At 44.4% G+C, this 15,721-nt stretch overlaps 1 protein-coding gene and 1 long non-coding RNA gene across 2 annotated transcripts in view; one reads left to right on the top strand and one right to left on the bottom strand.

Moving 5' to 3' along the window:
* Positions 1–1,950, top strand: part of LOC139259898 (uncharacterized) — a 72,704-nt gene extending 70,754 nt beyond the window's left edge. Inside the window, exon 6 of the long non-coding RNA XR_011592677.1 lies at positions 192–1,950. This is a non-coding gene — a long non-coding RNA (uncharacterized lncRNA). The remainder of the gene's footprint in view (positions 1–191) is intronic.
* znf804a (zinc finger protein 804A) overlaps positions 1–15,721 on the bottom strand; it is a 451,457-nt gene that overhangs the window by 159,510 nt on the left and 276,226 nt on the right. The gene's annotated exons all lie outside the window — the stretch shown is intronic.

Genomic DNA, 15,721 nt, shown 5'->3' with positions numbered 1-15,721 from the left:
TTTCATTGGACAGTCTAGGAGGCTGATATATAAATATGTAATTTATCTGAACTAGTTGACTATTTACTTGATAACTATGGTTTAATACTCAACATGAAATCCACAGTATGTGCAACCTAAATCAATTGATAGTTGTCAGCAGTGCTTGAAAATAACATTTAATTTAAGTCTTGTTCTTCTACCCTTACTAGGAATTACATCACTGTCTCTGCAGTCAGACACATGAAGATCTGCCTGGTCAGCCACCTTTGACTTCCTATGTGACTTGGAGGAATCCGATAGCAGCGTCAATTGTTCAAATAATTTGACAAATAACAGAACACGATCTCTGACCAACCATGGGTTCAAACAAACCTTCCTGAAATTTACAATCCCAGCAAATGCTCATGTTGACTTACATTTTATCGTTAATTTAGTAGCAAAGGTGTTTAAAATGAGGGGAACAAAATCAGATAGATGCAAAACTTCCCTGCACATTGCTGTAAGGTTTGTGGACATTTGGGATGCTTGAAGAACCCGCCCAACTAGAAGGATAGAATTGAAAAGTAGGGAAGTTATGCTAAACTTGTATTGAACCTTGCTTAGATCACACTTAGAGTACTGTGTACAATTCTGATCATCATGTTAAAAAAATTATATAGAGGCACTGGAGAGGGTGCAGAGAAGATTTACAACGATGATACCAGAAATGTAAGGGTGTACCTTTCAGGAAAGGATGAACAGGCTGGGTCTCTTTCCTCTTGAAAAAAGAAGGCTGAGGAGTGACCTAATTGAGGTCTTTAAAATTATGAAAGGTTTTGATAGAGTGGATACAGAGAGAATGTTTCCACTTGTGGGGAAGAGTATAACTAGAGACCATCAATATAAGATAGTCACCAAGAAATCAAATAGGGAATTCAGAAGAAACTTATTTACCCAAAGAGTGGTAAGAATGTGGAACTGACTACCACAGGGAGTGGTTGAAGCGAATAGTATAGATGCATTTAAGGGGAGACTAGATAAGCATATGAGGGAAAAGGGAAAGATGGTTATGCTGATAGAGTTAGATGAGGAAAGGCATAGACGCGGCATGTTGGGCCAAATGACCTGTTTCTGTGCCATATATCCTACATAATCCGATGTAATACTTAACAGTTCCTGTTGCAATTTTGGCTTTTCTAGGCTTGGTTTAAAATAAGAGGTTACTGTATCAGGGCCTGATGGGTTCATGATCTCGTCCAGACTGTTGAGGCAGGCACAACGTGGAGTGAAGGACAGAATGGTAGTGGGCCTCTCATGCCCAACTTCTATCATACACCTCCTAACTGGAGGTCTTGGTCACCCAGCACGGGGAGTGGGGGGGTTTAAAATATGGAAGAAAGCAATGTTAAACATATAGAGAGGAAGCTCCTTCAAAAGCAAAATACTGCAGATGCTGGAATCTGAAATAAAAACAGAGAATGCTGGAAATTACTGCAGATGCTGGAATAAGAGGTTACTGTATCAGGGAGTGGCCTGATGGTCAGCCTCTAGATGGTTCAGTGGGTAAATACATAGAATGGTGTGAAACTGAGCATTACAGAGCAGGAATATCCAATCTGGTTCAATCTGCCTCAACCTATTCACTAGAATACTCACCAGTGATGATACTACAGCTGGAATAGAAAACTCAACAATGGTCCTGATCACAGTCTAGTAACCCCAGTTGAGAAAATATGCATGTATAGATGTCAGATATTGGGATCACACTCGGTTGTGATGCCTCATGGGTTGAACAGTCTTCCACACTATGTAGACCCTTCCATGAAGAATGACCACATGCACAGGTGCAGCAGCACTGTCACAGCCTAAAGTGACACACCTCCAACTTGAACTTGCTTTTACCTAGTTTCTTGTCGATACTTATAGTATTAGAGCCCAAACAATATGATTTAGACTGAAATTACTTTGAAATCTAATTATTCTGCAATTTACAACTACATATTAAAGTAAAATAAATGTGTAGGCACCTCTTTGGCTTAGTTTAATCATTTTACCTGCAAAAAATAATTTGAGTTCGCGAAACTCACATTATTGGGGAGATTGTAACTGTCCTTTCAAGAATTGAAGATTGTGCTGCAAATAGCTAGTGTTAGATGACTTTGTGATGACGAAGTTCTGGTGGGTTATTGATGCCCCTTGTGTATAATTGTAAACTTCCCATTCCCACTGTATGTCTGGGAGACAACCATTGCTGTGGGCTGTTGCCGCAATCTTCATGCTGAAAAGGTTTGGCGTTTGGTCTAAAATGCCATCTCCCGCTCATCTGCTGAGGTTTCAAGATTGTGCAGATAACCAACAGTCAGGGGATAAAGGATATATGAGCCATCTGCTGCTTAGAACACCGACTAAATTTGACTTTAACTTCTTGGCCCAAACATGACTTCCTCGAGCTGAAAACTCGATGCCAATATAGGAATTGAAAGACAAAGTTCTAAATTAAATTTCTAATTTTTCATATTTGTCGGACTTTTTCATATTTCAAAACCACCCAAGCCCCCAAGCCCCCCCCCCCCCTCCACACACACAATATTGCCCCTTGGTTAAGTACTTGTGGTTAGTGACTACACTCCAAAAGTACCTCATTGGCTGTAAAGCGCTTTGAGATGTCTGGTGATGGTGAAAGGCGCAATATAAATGCAAGTCTTTCTTTTTCCTTCTACAAACCTTTTTCTTTAGAAGTTGTATACGTTATTTTTCAGACAGCCTTGTTGAAGTATGAAGCAAACAGAAAGAATATCAGCAGCCTGATGGAGCTAGAGGGATCGTGGTTATTGCAATGTTTAACTATGCCGTCCCTATTCAACAGGGAGTTAGATATGGCCCTTACGGCTAAAGGGATCAAGGGGTATGGAGAGAAAGCAGGAAAGGGGTACTTAGGGAATGATCAGCCATGATCATATTGAATGGTGGTGCAGGCTCGAAGGGCCGAAAGGCCTACTCCTGCACCTATTTTCTATGTTTCTATCACATAATCAACTAATATAAAAGGCAAATATAATTTGAATTTCACTGTTTCATGGGCGCATCTATATTTTTGTTTTACAGAAAAGGAGGGCTGCATATTTAATAGGATGAGTTCCATAGGTGGGGTGGGGGAGGCGGAGTTCTGTCGAGAAATCCGGAAGTACGGGTTTCCCTGCACACTGTGGAGTTTTAACTGCACAGCGTGTGACTTTTAGCCCTGACAGGTTCCCTGCCCAGATGTCAGCCTGATTGATAGGTTTGGCTTCCAATCAGACGGGAAGGCCACAGGACCAGGTAAATCTGACCCCTGATCCCAGGCAGGGAGGGAGACGTCCGATCCCAGAGTGGATCCGCTTCCCTGCCCCGGGGGTAGGGGGGTGGGCACGGGGGGGTAGGGAGAGGGGAGTAGTGATGAGTGGGGTCTGATGTTGGGGGGAGCTTGGGGGCTGGGGGTGTGAGGCAGTCCTGCTCCTCCTGGCTCACAATGAGTGCCCTTGCTGCAGCTGTAGACTAAATCTGTGGCTTCCAGCCTCATTAACATAGAAATATAGAAAATAGGTGCAGGAGTAGGCCATTCGGCCCTTCGAGCCTGCACCACCATTCAATATGATCATGGTGTAAAGTCCTGTCCCTGCAGTACAGATTCACACGAGGCACATACTGAAGTCAAGGTCACTCAGGACCTGCACTTTTATTACACAGCTCTCGAATGCCACACTTGTCTGAGACCTGTCCTTATATACCTGTCTGGGACAGGTATCCAGTGTCTCCTGCAAGTGCAACCCTGGTGGTAAGGTAAGCTTGTGGTTACAGGCCATCTCTAGTTACAGTCATGTATAGCATGGTAAGATATAGTTATGTACAGTAGTGTGAGATACATGACACATGGCTGATCATGCAACTTCAGTACCCCTTTCATGCTTTCTCTCCACACCCTTTGATCCCTTTAGCCGTAAGTGCCATATCTAACTCCCTTTTGAATATATCTAATGAACTGGCCTCAACAACTTTCTGTGGTAGAGAATTCCACAGGTTCACAATTCTCTGAGTGAAGAAGTTTCTCCTCATCTCGGTCCTAAATGGCTTACCCCTTATCCTTAGACTGTGACCCCTGGTTTTCGACTTCCTCAACATCGGGAACATTCTTCCTGCATCTAACCTGTCCAATTCCGTCAGAATTTTTCTATGTTTCTATGAGATCCCCTCTCATTCTTCTAAATTCCAGTGAATATAAGCCTAGTCGATCCAGTCTTTCTTCATATGTCAGTCCTGCCATCCCGGGAATCAGTCAGGTGAACCTTTGCTGCACACCCTGAAAAGCAAGAATGTCCTTCCTCAGATTAGGAGACCAAAACTGTACACAATATTCAAGGTGTGGCCTCACCAGGGCCCTGTACAAGTGCAGTAAGACCTCCCTGCTCCTTTACTCAATTCCTCTAACTCTGAAGGCCAACATGCCATTTGCCTTCTTCACCGCCTGCTGTACCTGCATGCCAACTTTCAATGACTGATGTACCATGACATCCAGGTCTCGTTGCACCTCCCCTTTTCCTAATCTGTCACCATTCAGATAATATTCTGCCTTCCTGTTTTTGCCACCAAAGTGGATAATCTCTCATTTATCTACATTATGCTGCATCTGGCATGCATTTGCTCACTCACCTAACCTGTCCAAGTCACCCTGCAGCCTCTTAGCATCCTCCTCACAGCTCACACTGCCACCCAGCTTAGTGTCATCTGCAAACTTGGAGATACTACATTCAATTCCTTCATTTAAATCATTAATGTATATTGTAAATAGCTGGGGTCCCAGCACTGAACCTTGTGGTACCCCACTAGTCACTGCCTGCCATTCTGAAAAGGACCCGTTTATCCCGACTCTCTGCTTCCTGTCTGCCAACCAGTTCTCTATCCACAGCAATACATTACCCCCAATCCCATGTGCTTTAATTTTGCACACTCATCTCTTGTGTGGGACCTTGTCAAAAGCCTTTTGAAAGTCCAAACATATTTTAAATGCCAACCCGTCTCCTGGTAGCAGATTGGCTAGCAGTCCCTTGTCCTGCCTCCGTAAAACCCAGAAGTTGGCAGGTTAGAGCCAGCTTCCTGACACACTTGAAATTCCCCCCCTCCCAACCACCCCGCATCCAATCCCACCCGCTCACCCATGTTAAAATCCACCCCCCCGCCCCCCCCCCCACCAGAGCTTCCAAAAATAAATTGGTCATGTCAATTCCTGTGTCACCTTGAATTGGCAGGGATCGTTTAAAGTGGCTACCAAGTTAAACTGTAGCATTGTGCCACCATGACAACAAAATCATACCAGTTGCGATGGGTTCAATGCACCGGCTAGTGGCTTTGCCGCTTATAATTCGTCAGCATACTTGTTGTTGCGTATTCTAATTAGAAATTCAGGAAAATATGGAGGAAGTTAGCAACAGCAAGACCAATGCGCTAGATAGCAACATTTACGGTCAATGCCACAGACCTTGCCATTGCTGGAAAATCTGGGTCATGTTTGTATGACACTTTAATTTAGAACTAGCCACTCAGCTGCTTATTCTTTCATCAGCATTACAGTGATCTCTCTATGTAGAGTGCATAAAGAGAAATACACAGTGACTTATACTGAAGAGGTATAGTTTGAACAGACTCCAGTAATGGACACTAAAGCATTGCATGTAATTGGGGTATAGCTTATAAGCATTTATTAATAATACCAAGGAACCCTGTTACTAAGCACTAACATTTCTCAGAAATCTATCTAAGATTGAATTTGCACTAAAAAAAGGTTTCAAAACTGAAAACAGATCAATGCATTTGTTGATGCCAAAAGTATTTTATGATTACTTTATCAGAGCTCTATAATCTCTAGTTAATCTTATATCAAGCATTCAAAGCATAATCTAGATCCTGAAGGCCAATCCCTCTGAGGCTAAACTGCTTTTTTCATTAACAAATGCTTATTGATTGATTTAACTGTAAATGTTAGATGTATAATTCAACATACACTCTGATCTAGAGGCTAAATAGTCCATCTACAAATGCCAGTGACAATCTAAACTAATGTGTTCTTTGTTGTTTTACATTTATCCTCCTTAAAGTGGCACAGAAAAGCCAACAAAAGCAATTGTGTCAACACCAGATTGGCATTTAAGTTACAAAGTCTGGGTTATGCTTGTGTGTGTTACAAATTCATGGGTCTGCACTGGATATTCACTCTAATTCAATATCACCAGTTATTCGTGTCCTTGAGATCTGGAAAGAGCACCTTTACCATTTCTCCATGTCCCAACCCTTTTGACCATCGGTTATTTGTGGCTGAGGTCATTCAAAGACAATTAAAAATTTTAAGCCAGTACACCTTGGGGACTGATGCTCCCTTTAAAATTGGTCCTCCCTATTTCAACTGCGGAAATGAGTGCACCAAACTATTCCCCTCCCCCATAGAGGCGGAATCTCATGGAAGCATGCTAGAGGTCCATCCTGTATATATAATTAGCTCCGACCCAGGGAAATGGGTTGCAGTCATCATGGGGTCGGGTTGGGGGGAATCCACCCTTGACAGTCCACTGTCGTGTTTTCTGTCAATTAATCTTTCAAGGAACAGTTATGCAACGTTTCTTCCTGATTTTCAAAAACCAATACAACAAAACTCTAGTACCTTACATTTCCTTGAATAGTCTTGCTTCTCTCGTATTTCTATGATTCCCGCAGCATAGGCACCATTAGGTTCTGTATAGCATTCAAACATCTTTGCCTTATTAATTTCTCAGTCAAGAATTTTCTTTAAATAAAAGCAAGGGTAAATTTATTTGGCTCTGAATTTTAAACTTTGAGAAAATATTGTTTCAAAAGTAAGAAAGCTTTAATGAGTCACATGAATATATATATATATGGACAACATTGGTGTGTCAATAAAAAAGTATCATCCCTTTAAGCCTGTGTCCTCAGCCATCATACTTCCACTCACCAATTTATAATACTTCATTTAGTCAATCTATGCCCTCTAGTTGCATTTTCCTTAAAAGCAGTAAATATTATTTATTCAGTAGTTTAACATATATAAGGTACTTTATCATCTTTCACCTTCTGAAAATGGAAGTATTCTACAGTGCATTTTGTGAACAGATTTTCCCCCAACAGTTTCCCACCTTTGACATTAGTTGCTCATTGTCTTCCATCTGCTGTACACATTCTTTCACATGACAGTTTTGTTGTGCATTATCAACACTCTTTTCATCTCTGCAGTCATCTCACTTCAGTGAGCTGCCAGCTAATCTTTACAGGCAAAATAAACCCAGGAACTAAAAGTAGCTTGCATGTTTTATCCAAGATAACAGCTGGAAATGAATTTCACGTAAGATCCTCATTGGTTTTAGGCTTGTATGTGAAACCAGCTCAGGTCGACAGGACAGTCTTCAATTTATCCCAATCTTCCCTTATTCATTGTTTAATTGTTCAAAAAAGTGTATTTTCTAACTATTGTGTTCCTAACACAGATGAGACTGCACACAGGGAGGTTAAAGTAACAGTGACCTCAGTCTTTATTAAGACACTCCAGAGTGAGGAACAGGCCTTAGGGGCCGGCTTATATACAGTGCTCCAAAGGAGCTGGGATCCCTTGGGACTTCAGCAGATGAGCTCCCTGGTGGCGGAACATGGGAGTGCATGCTTTACAGATACACAAAATCACTCCCCACCAAAGTCAAAGTGAAAACTATTTACAAGGTGAGGCGGTCGGGAGCCTTTCTTTCCCTGGTGGACCGCCTCGGTACAAATGTCTGTTCTGGTGTGTTGGCTGTGCCCTCACTGGGCTGGCGTGTTGTTTGCCCTGCAGGGCTACTGGGTGAGCCTGGCCTTGCTGGGCTGTTGGGCGTGATGGGTTCAATTTCCTGGTCCAGGGTGGTGTCGTTAATCCTTCGGGTGTGTGTTGTGGGCTCGAAAAAGGTTGTGTCTGCTGTGGGTAGTTCAGGGCAGTCTGTGAACTGCAGCCTCGTTTGGTCCAGGTGCTTTCTGCAAATTTGTCCATTGTCTAGTTTGACTACAAACACCCTACTCCCTTCTTTAGCTATCACCGTGCCCGCGATCCACTTGGGACCATGTCCACAGTTTAGCACATACACAGGGTCATTCAGATCAATTTCCCATGACACAGTGGCACGACCATCGTTTACATTTTGTTGCTGCCACCTGCTCTCTACCTGATTATGCAGGTTGGGGTGAACCAGCGAGAGTCTGGTTTTAAGTGTCCTTTTCATGAGTAGCTCAGCCAGGGGCAGCACTGTGAGCGAGTGGGGTCTCATGCGGTAGCTGAGCAGTACTCCGGACAGGCGGGTTTGGAGTGAGCCTTCTGTGACTCATTTAAGGCTCTGTTTGATTGTTTGTACTGCCCGCTCTGCCTGCCCATTGGAGGCTGGTTTAAGCGGGGCCGTGGTGACATGTTTGATCCAATTGCGGGTCATGAATTCTTTAAATTCGGCACTGGTAAAACATGGCCCGTTGTCACTGACCAGTATGTCAGGCAGGCCGTGGGTGGCAAACATGGCCCTCAGGCTTTCAATGGTTGTGGTGGTGGTGGTGGCGGTGCTTCCCGACATTATTTCACATTCAATCCATTTTGAAAAAGCATCCACCACCACCAGGAACATTTTACCGAGAAACGGGCCTGCATGGATCCTCGACCATGGTCTGGAGGGCCAGGACCACAAACTTAGTGCTGCCTCTCTGGGCGCATTGCTCAACTGAGCACACACGCTGCATTACCATTCACAGAACTCTAAGTCAGAGTCGATACCAGGCCACCACACGTGGGATCTGGCTATCGCTTTCATCATTACTATACCCAGGTGTGTGCTGTGGAGATCCAAGATGAACGTCTCCCTGCCCTTTTTGGGTAGCACTACGCGGTTACCCCAAAACAGGCAGTCTGCCTGAATGGACAGTTCATCCTTTCGCCACTGGAATGGCTTGATTAGCTCTTGCATTTCAATGGGGATGCTGGCCCAGCTCCCATGCAGTACACCGTTTTTTATTACGGCCAGCAGAGGATCTTGGCTGGTCCAAGTCCTAACCTGGCGGGCCGTGACGGGTGATTTATAATTTTCAAACACTTCCATGACCATCAACAAGTCTGCGGGCTGCGCCACCATCAACAAGTTTGCTGGCTACGCCATTTCCACCCCAATAGTGGGCAACGGTAGCCGACTGAGAGCATCTGCACAGTTCTCGGTGCCTGGCCTGTGGCGGATGGTATAGTTATAAGGTGATAGCGCGAGTGCCCACCTTTGTATGTGGGCTGAGGCATTAGTATTCATCCCCTTATTTTCAGTGAACAGGGATATCAGGGGCTTGTGATCGGTTTCCAGCTCAAATTTGAGGCCAAACAGGTACTGATGCATTTTCTTTACCCGAACACACATGCTAATGCCTCTTTCTCAATCATGCTGTAGGCCCTCTCGGCCTTAGACAAGCTCCTGGAGGCATAGGCGACAGGTTGCAACTTCCCCGCAACGTTAGCTTGTTGTAATACACACCCGACTCTGTACGACAGCGCATCACATGCTAGCACAAGTCTTTTACACGGGTTATACAATACAAGCAACTTGTTGGAGCATAAAATGTTTCTGGCTTTCTCAAAAACAATTACTTGTTTTTTTCCCCATACCCAGTTCTCACCTTTATGCAATAACACATGTAGGGGCTCTAAGTGGGTGCTTAACCCCAGTAGGAAGTTACCAAAATAGTTGAGGAGTCCCAGGAACAACCACAGCTCCATGATGTTCTGTGGCCTGGGTGCATTCCTGATAGCCTCTGTCTTGGCGTCTGTGAGCCGAATGCCGTTGCCGCGATCTTTCTCCCCAAAAACTCTACTTCTGTTGCCATGAAGACTCATTTCGACCTCTTCAGCTGCAGCCCTACACGATCCAGTCGCTGAAGGATCTCCTCCAGGTTTTGTAGGTGCACGACAGTGCCCTGACCTGTGAGCTATATGTCGTCCTGAAAAACCACCGTGCGTGGTACCGACTTGAGTAGGCTCTCCATGTTTCTCTGGAAGATCGCTGCAGCCGACCGAATTCCAAACGGGCATCTGTTGTAGATGAACAGTCCCTTGTGCGTGTTGATGCAGGTGAGGCCCTTCGAAGACTCCTCCAGCTCCTGCGTCATGTAGGCCGATGTCAGGCCGAGCTTGGTGAATGTCTTGCCTCCTGCCAGCGTCGCAAATAGATCATCGGCTTTAGGTAGTGAGTATTGGCCCTGTAGCAAGAAACGATTAATAGTTACTTTATAATTGCCGCAAATCCTGACCAGTCCATCACTTTTGAGTACTGGAACAATCGGGCTGGCCCACTCGCTGAATTCCACTGGGGAGATGATGCCCTTGCGTTGCATTCTGTCCAGCTCGATTTCCACTCTCTCCCTCATCATGTGAGGTACCGCTCGCGCCTTGTGGTGAATGGGTCGTGCCTCTGGGACCAAGTGGATCTGTACCTTCGCCCGGAAAAGTTTCCAATGCCTGGTTCAAAAAGGGAAGGAAATTTGATTGGAACCTGGGCACATGAGGCCTCATCGACATGTGATAGCGCTCGGATGTCATCCCAGTTCCAGTGGATTTTGCCCAGCCAGCTCCTTCCAAGCAGTGTGGGGCAATCGCCCGGGACAATCCAGAGTGACTGTTCATGCACCGTGCCCTCGTAGGTGACCTTGACCATGGTGCTGCCCAGGACAGTGATGAACTCTTTGGTGTACGTTCTCAGTTTCGTGTGGGTGGGGCTCAGGGCTGGTCTGAGTGCCTTGTTGCACCACAGTCTCTCAAACATCTTGTTACTCATGATGTATTGGCTAGCGCCAGTGTCCAGTTCCATGGCTATGGGTAAGCCATTCAATTTTACATTTAGCATTATAGGTGGACATTTCATCGAAAATGTGTGCACTCTGTGTACTTAAGCATTTGCTTCCTCTCTGAGGCTCGAAATTGCTTTGCTCCACCATGGACCGATCTTCCTCTGCCACGTGGTGGTTAGCAGGTTTTGCAAGCTCGTTGGAGGTGTCCCATTGTTCCACAGCTCTTGCAAACATACCCTTTGAAGCGGCATGAATAGGCTGAACGGAAGCTTCCACAATGCCAATAAGGTGTGAATTGCCTTGCATTCATCCTTTGCTGAGGACTCTGAGTCATCTGGGTCACCTGAGGCCTGCTGGCAGTTGCAGAATCGTGGTTCCTGCCCTGTACATTTTTGCTCGCAAACACAGTTCCAGTTAATTTATGAACATTGCTCGCACTTGTGTGCTGAGAGATTTGTTTGGTGTTATCACTGGTGGACATAAACGCCTGTGCTATTGCAATGGCCTTACTGAGGGTCGGTGTCTCTACAGTCAAAAGTTTTTGTAGGATGGTCTCATGGCCAATGCCCAGTATCCAGGTAGCCATCAAACTCACATTGTCCAGTAAGTTCCCTTAGCTCGGCGACATAGCTCACCACCTCCTGACCTTCAGATCGCTGGCATGTGTAGAACCGATACCTCGCCATCAGCACGCTCTCCCTCGGGTTAAGATGCTCCAGAACCAGTGTACACAGCTCCTCATATGACTTATCTGTGGGATTCACTGGAGCCAGAAGCTTCTTCATGAGGCTGTAGGTCGGTGCCCCGCAGACCGTGAGGAGGACCGCTCTCCTTTTTGCAGCGCTTTCTTCTCCGTCCAGCTCATTGGCTACAAAGTACTGGTCTAGCCATTCGACATAGGCTTCCCAGTCCTCACCTTCCGTGAACTTCTCCAGGGTGCCCACAGTTTGCTGCATCTTTGCGTTGGATGCGTATACTCGTCACCAGTTATTATGTTCCTAACACAGATGAGACTGCACACAGGGAGGTTAAAGTAACAGTGACCACAGTCTTTATTAAGACACTCCAGAGTGAGGAACAGGCCTTAGGGGCCAGCTTAAATGCAGTGCTCTCAAGGGATGCTGGGATCCCTTGGGACTTCAGGGGATGTACTCCCTGGTGGTGGAGCATGGGAGTGCATGCTTTACAGATGCACAATACTAACAACCTATGGTTCACAGAATTGGCTGAACTATTGCAAGTCACGATTTATAAAATTAACAGAAGTAACAAGACAAAACATGTTATTTTCCTTCCTCTTGTTTTATTGGCTTTCATAATTTTCCAGAATCAACAGGGCTTTCTTCAATTGAACTAGACCTACAGTCACCTACAAATGTCGTCAAAGCTTCTTCCTAAAACAACAGAATAATGTAGGAATTGATACCTGCAGCATTTCTAGTTCTTCAAAAAGGTGTAGCAGACACACTTACGTTTTTTTTAGAACTTAGAAAAAATCTGAAGGAAGTTGTATTCATATTCAACCCAGTTTAGTCATATGCTAAAATTCAGATCAGATGGTGTTTGGAATTTGATTTGATTCCTAGCCACAATTAAAACACATACTTTTACATGGCTCATTCAAATATATTGGTATGGTTTGCAATCATAGAATATTACAGCACAGAAATAAACCTATTTTTTTCCTGTGATTTCCTCCACATGTCACCGAGTCCAATCCCACACCCCTGCTTTTTCCCATACCTTTTCAAAGCAACTATCTAATTGCTTTTTAAAATATATAGACTCTGCTTCAACCAAATTTTATTAAAACATTCTAACCGCCTACTGTGTAAGGATTTTAAAATGTATTTTTTTATAATCGCTCCATGAATTCTTTATTGTGATTATCTTAAATTTGTGCCATCTTGTTACCATTTTACCAATCAGTGGAGTCAAACTATCACTATTTACCCTACCAGAATCCTTCACAACTTAAGTATTTTATCAGGTCAACCCCATACTTTCTCAGCTCCAGTGAAACAAATCCTGATCTCCCAAGTCTTTCTTATGACTGTAACCCCTCAACTATTTACAATTTATATTAATGATTTTGATGAAAGGACCGAATATAATGTAGCCAAGTTTGCTGATGATACAAAGATGGGTGGGAAAGCAAATTGTGAGGAGGACACAAACAATCTGCAAAGGGATATAGACAGGGTAAGTGAATGGGCAAAGATTTGGAAGATGGAGTATAATGTGGGAAAGTATGAGGTTATCCACTTTGGCAGAAAAAATAAAAAAGCAAATTATTATTTAAATGGAGAAAAAATACAAATTGCTGCAGTACAGAGGGACCTGGGCGTCCTTGTGCATGAAACACAAAAAGTTAGTATGCAGGTACAGCAAGTAATCAGGAAGGCAAATGGAATGTTGGCCTTTACTGCAAGGGGGATGCAGTATAAAAGCAGAGACGTCCTGCTGCAGCTGTATAGGATATTGGTGAGGCCACACCTGGAGTACTGCGTGCAGTTTTGGTTTCCTTATTTAAGGAGGGATAAACTTGCATTGGAGGCAGTTCAGAAAAGGTTCATGAGGTTGATTCCTGAGATGAAGGGGTTGACTTATGAAGAAAGGTTGAGCAAGCTGGGCCTGTACTCATTGGAGTTCAGAAGAATGAGAGGTGATCTTATTGAGACATATAAGATAATGAGGGGGCTTGACACGGTAGATGCAGAGAGGATATTTCCACTCATTAGGCAATCTAGAACTAGGGGACATAGTTTGAGAATAAGGGGCCGCCCATTTAAAACTGAGATGAGGAGGAATTTCTTCTCTCAGAGGGTTGTAAATCTGTGGAATTCTCTGCCCCAGAGAGCTATGGAGGCTGGGTCATTGAGTATATTTAAGGCGGAGACAGACAGACTTTTGAGCGATAAAGGAGTAAAAGGTTATGGGAAGCGGGCAAGGAAGTGGAGCTGAGCCCATGATCAGATCAGCCATGATCTTATTGAATGGCGGAGCAGGCTCGAGGGGCCAAATAGCCTACGCCTGCTCCCATTTCTTATGTTCTTATGTTCTTGTGTCCCTGGTGACATCCTAGTGCATGTACTGTTACAGGATCTTACCATCTCGGAGCCTCCTTTTCCTTACAAACAGTAGTCCTTGAAGAATCCAAGTTTGAAACACCTTTTAATGCACATAATACAAAGCAGGACCACTGTACATCTTTCATCTCTTCAAGTCCCAGCCTCTTTCAGGGCTTACTTCACTTGAACCTTCCTTTTTATTCTTAGCTAGCTGGGGAAAGTCTCCTCCTGCTCCAGGTGCAATTATCTTCAAAGGGGGTGTTTTTAAAGGGGCCATACTCTTCCTCTGGGATCATTGCCCCTATCAGCTGACAGTTGACATACTTGCCCTTCAATCACTGCTGCAATATGTTGCATTGTTTCCATTAATATTATATTTTTCTTTTAATGCAGTGGCAAAAACTGCATACCATACTCTAATTGCAGACTACCGTCTTGTAAAATTTCAACATTATCTCCTTGTATGTTTATTCCGGTTTTATGACCTATATATCCACACATCCCTCTGCTCCTCTACTTCATTTCAAATCTTACTATATAAGGCATGTTTCCTTTTCCTATTATCGCTTCCAAAATATATTTCTTCAATTTTCTACATTGAACTATATCTGCTACTTATCTGCCCATTCTACCAGTCAGTTTATATCCTCTTGCAGTCTTTTACAATCATCACTACAATTTTCCATACCCCTAATTTAATCACATCAGCGAGTTTTGAAATTGTTCCATCAGTGTCTAAGTTCAAATGATTAATGTTTAATATTTTACATGTAGCAAACTTGTTAAATTTAGTGACCTTGAGATTTTCTTTCCTCTGATATTCTGATAGTGATGGTGCTAATGAGACCCTATAATGGCTCAGAGTTTACTTTAGTCTGTATTTTCCTTCTTTATTAAAGGTAGAGGTGAATATAAGATCGATCCCACTTTTATTCCTATTATTTTTTCACTAAAATTAGTGAACATAGGGAAATGTAGTCTACTTTGTGGCTATATTTCTAGCTTTTATTTGAGAGAATTCATTGCACCAGCTTTTCATTAAAACATCACACAACATGATATCCAATAACAGAAGGTACAATATGGAGATGCTCAAACAGAATCCAATGTGATGGCTACCTGTGGACATAGCATTAGTCCTAGCTCAAGCATAAAAGACTTGCTTAGTGCCAAGTGTGAAATATAGGGCCCAACATTGCCCAACCCCTTTTTTCGGCGCACTGACCTGAAGCGCGCAAAAAAGGAGCCCCATCCTGGCCGTTCTTTGGCGTCCCCAGAGTTGTGGCGTGGTGTGGAGGCTGAAGGGGGGCGGCAGAGCAACAGGCCAGCGCAGAAAACACTGACGGCACATGCACACATGCTCAGTGAGAGCTGCGTGCATGCTCCTATCCTCCCAGCGCATCCTGTGGGCTGTAAGCAGGACCCGATGCTCGCAGCTCCTATCCCAGGCCGAAGGGATGCCCGATCTTACCGCACCCTATCCCCGGCCAAGTGGACTCCTGCTCCGGCCCACCGGCCCGCTGAGTTCCCGGGCAGATAGGACTTTGCTTTTATTTTTTATTTAGTGGCTGTGCTTGTGTGGTTGTGCTTGAGACTTTTGATTAGGCGGGGTGGGGGGGGGGGGGGGGGGAGGAGGAAAGTTTTGTGGGGGGGGGGGGAGAAGAGATGAGACTTACAGACCCACGAGCTGTGATTCCTCCGGTCCCTCGGCACCGCCCCACCCCCTCAAGACGCCCCGGCCCAGCAGCTATGACTTCTCCGGTGCACGTCTACCCTCCCCTATCCCAGGCCGAATGGCCTCACGTACAGGCCGGCCCGCT

The sequence above is a fragment of the Pristiophorus japonicus genome, chromosome 3 (genome assembly GCF_044704955.1).
Source record: "Pristiophorus japonicus isolate sPriJap1 chromosome 3, sPriJap1.hap1, whole genome shotgun sequence".
Taxonomy (NCBI): domain Eukaryota; kingdom Metazoa; phylum Chordata; class Chondrichthyes; family Pristiophoridae; genus Pristiophorus; species Pristiophorus japonicus.
Note: the sequence above shows the minus strand (reverse complement) of the source record. Positions and strands in the feature narration are given on the sequence as shown.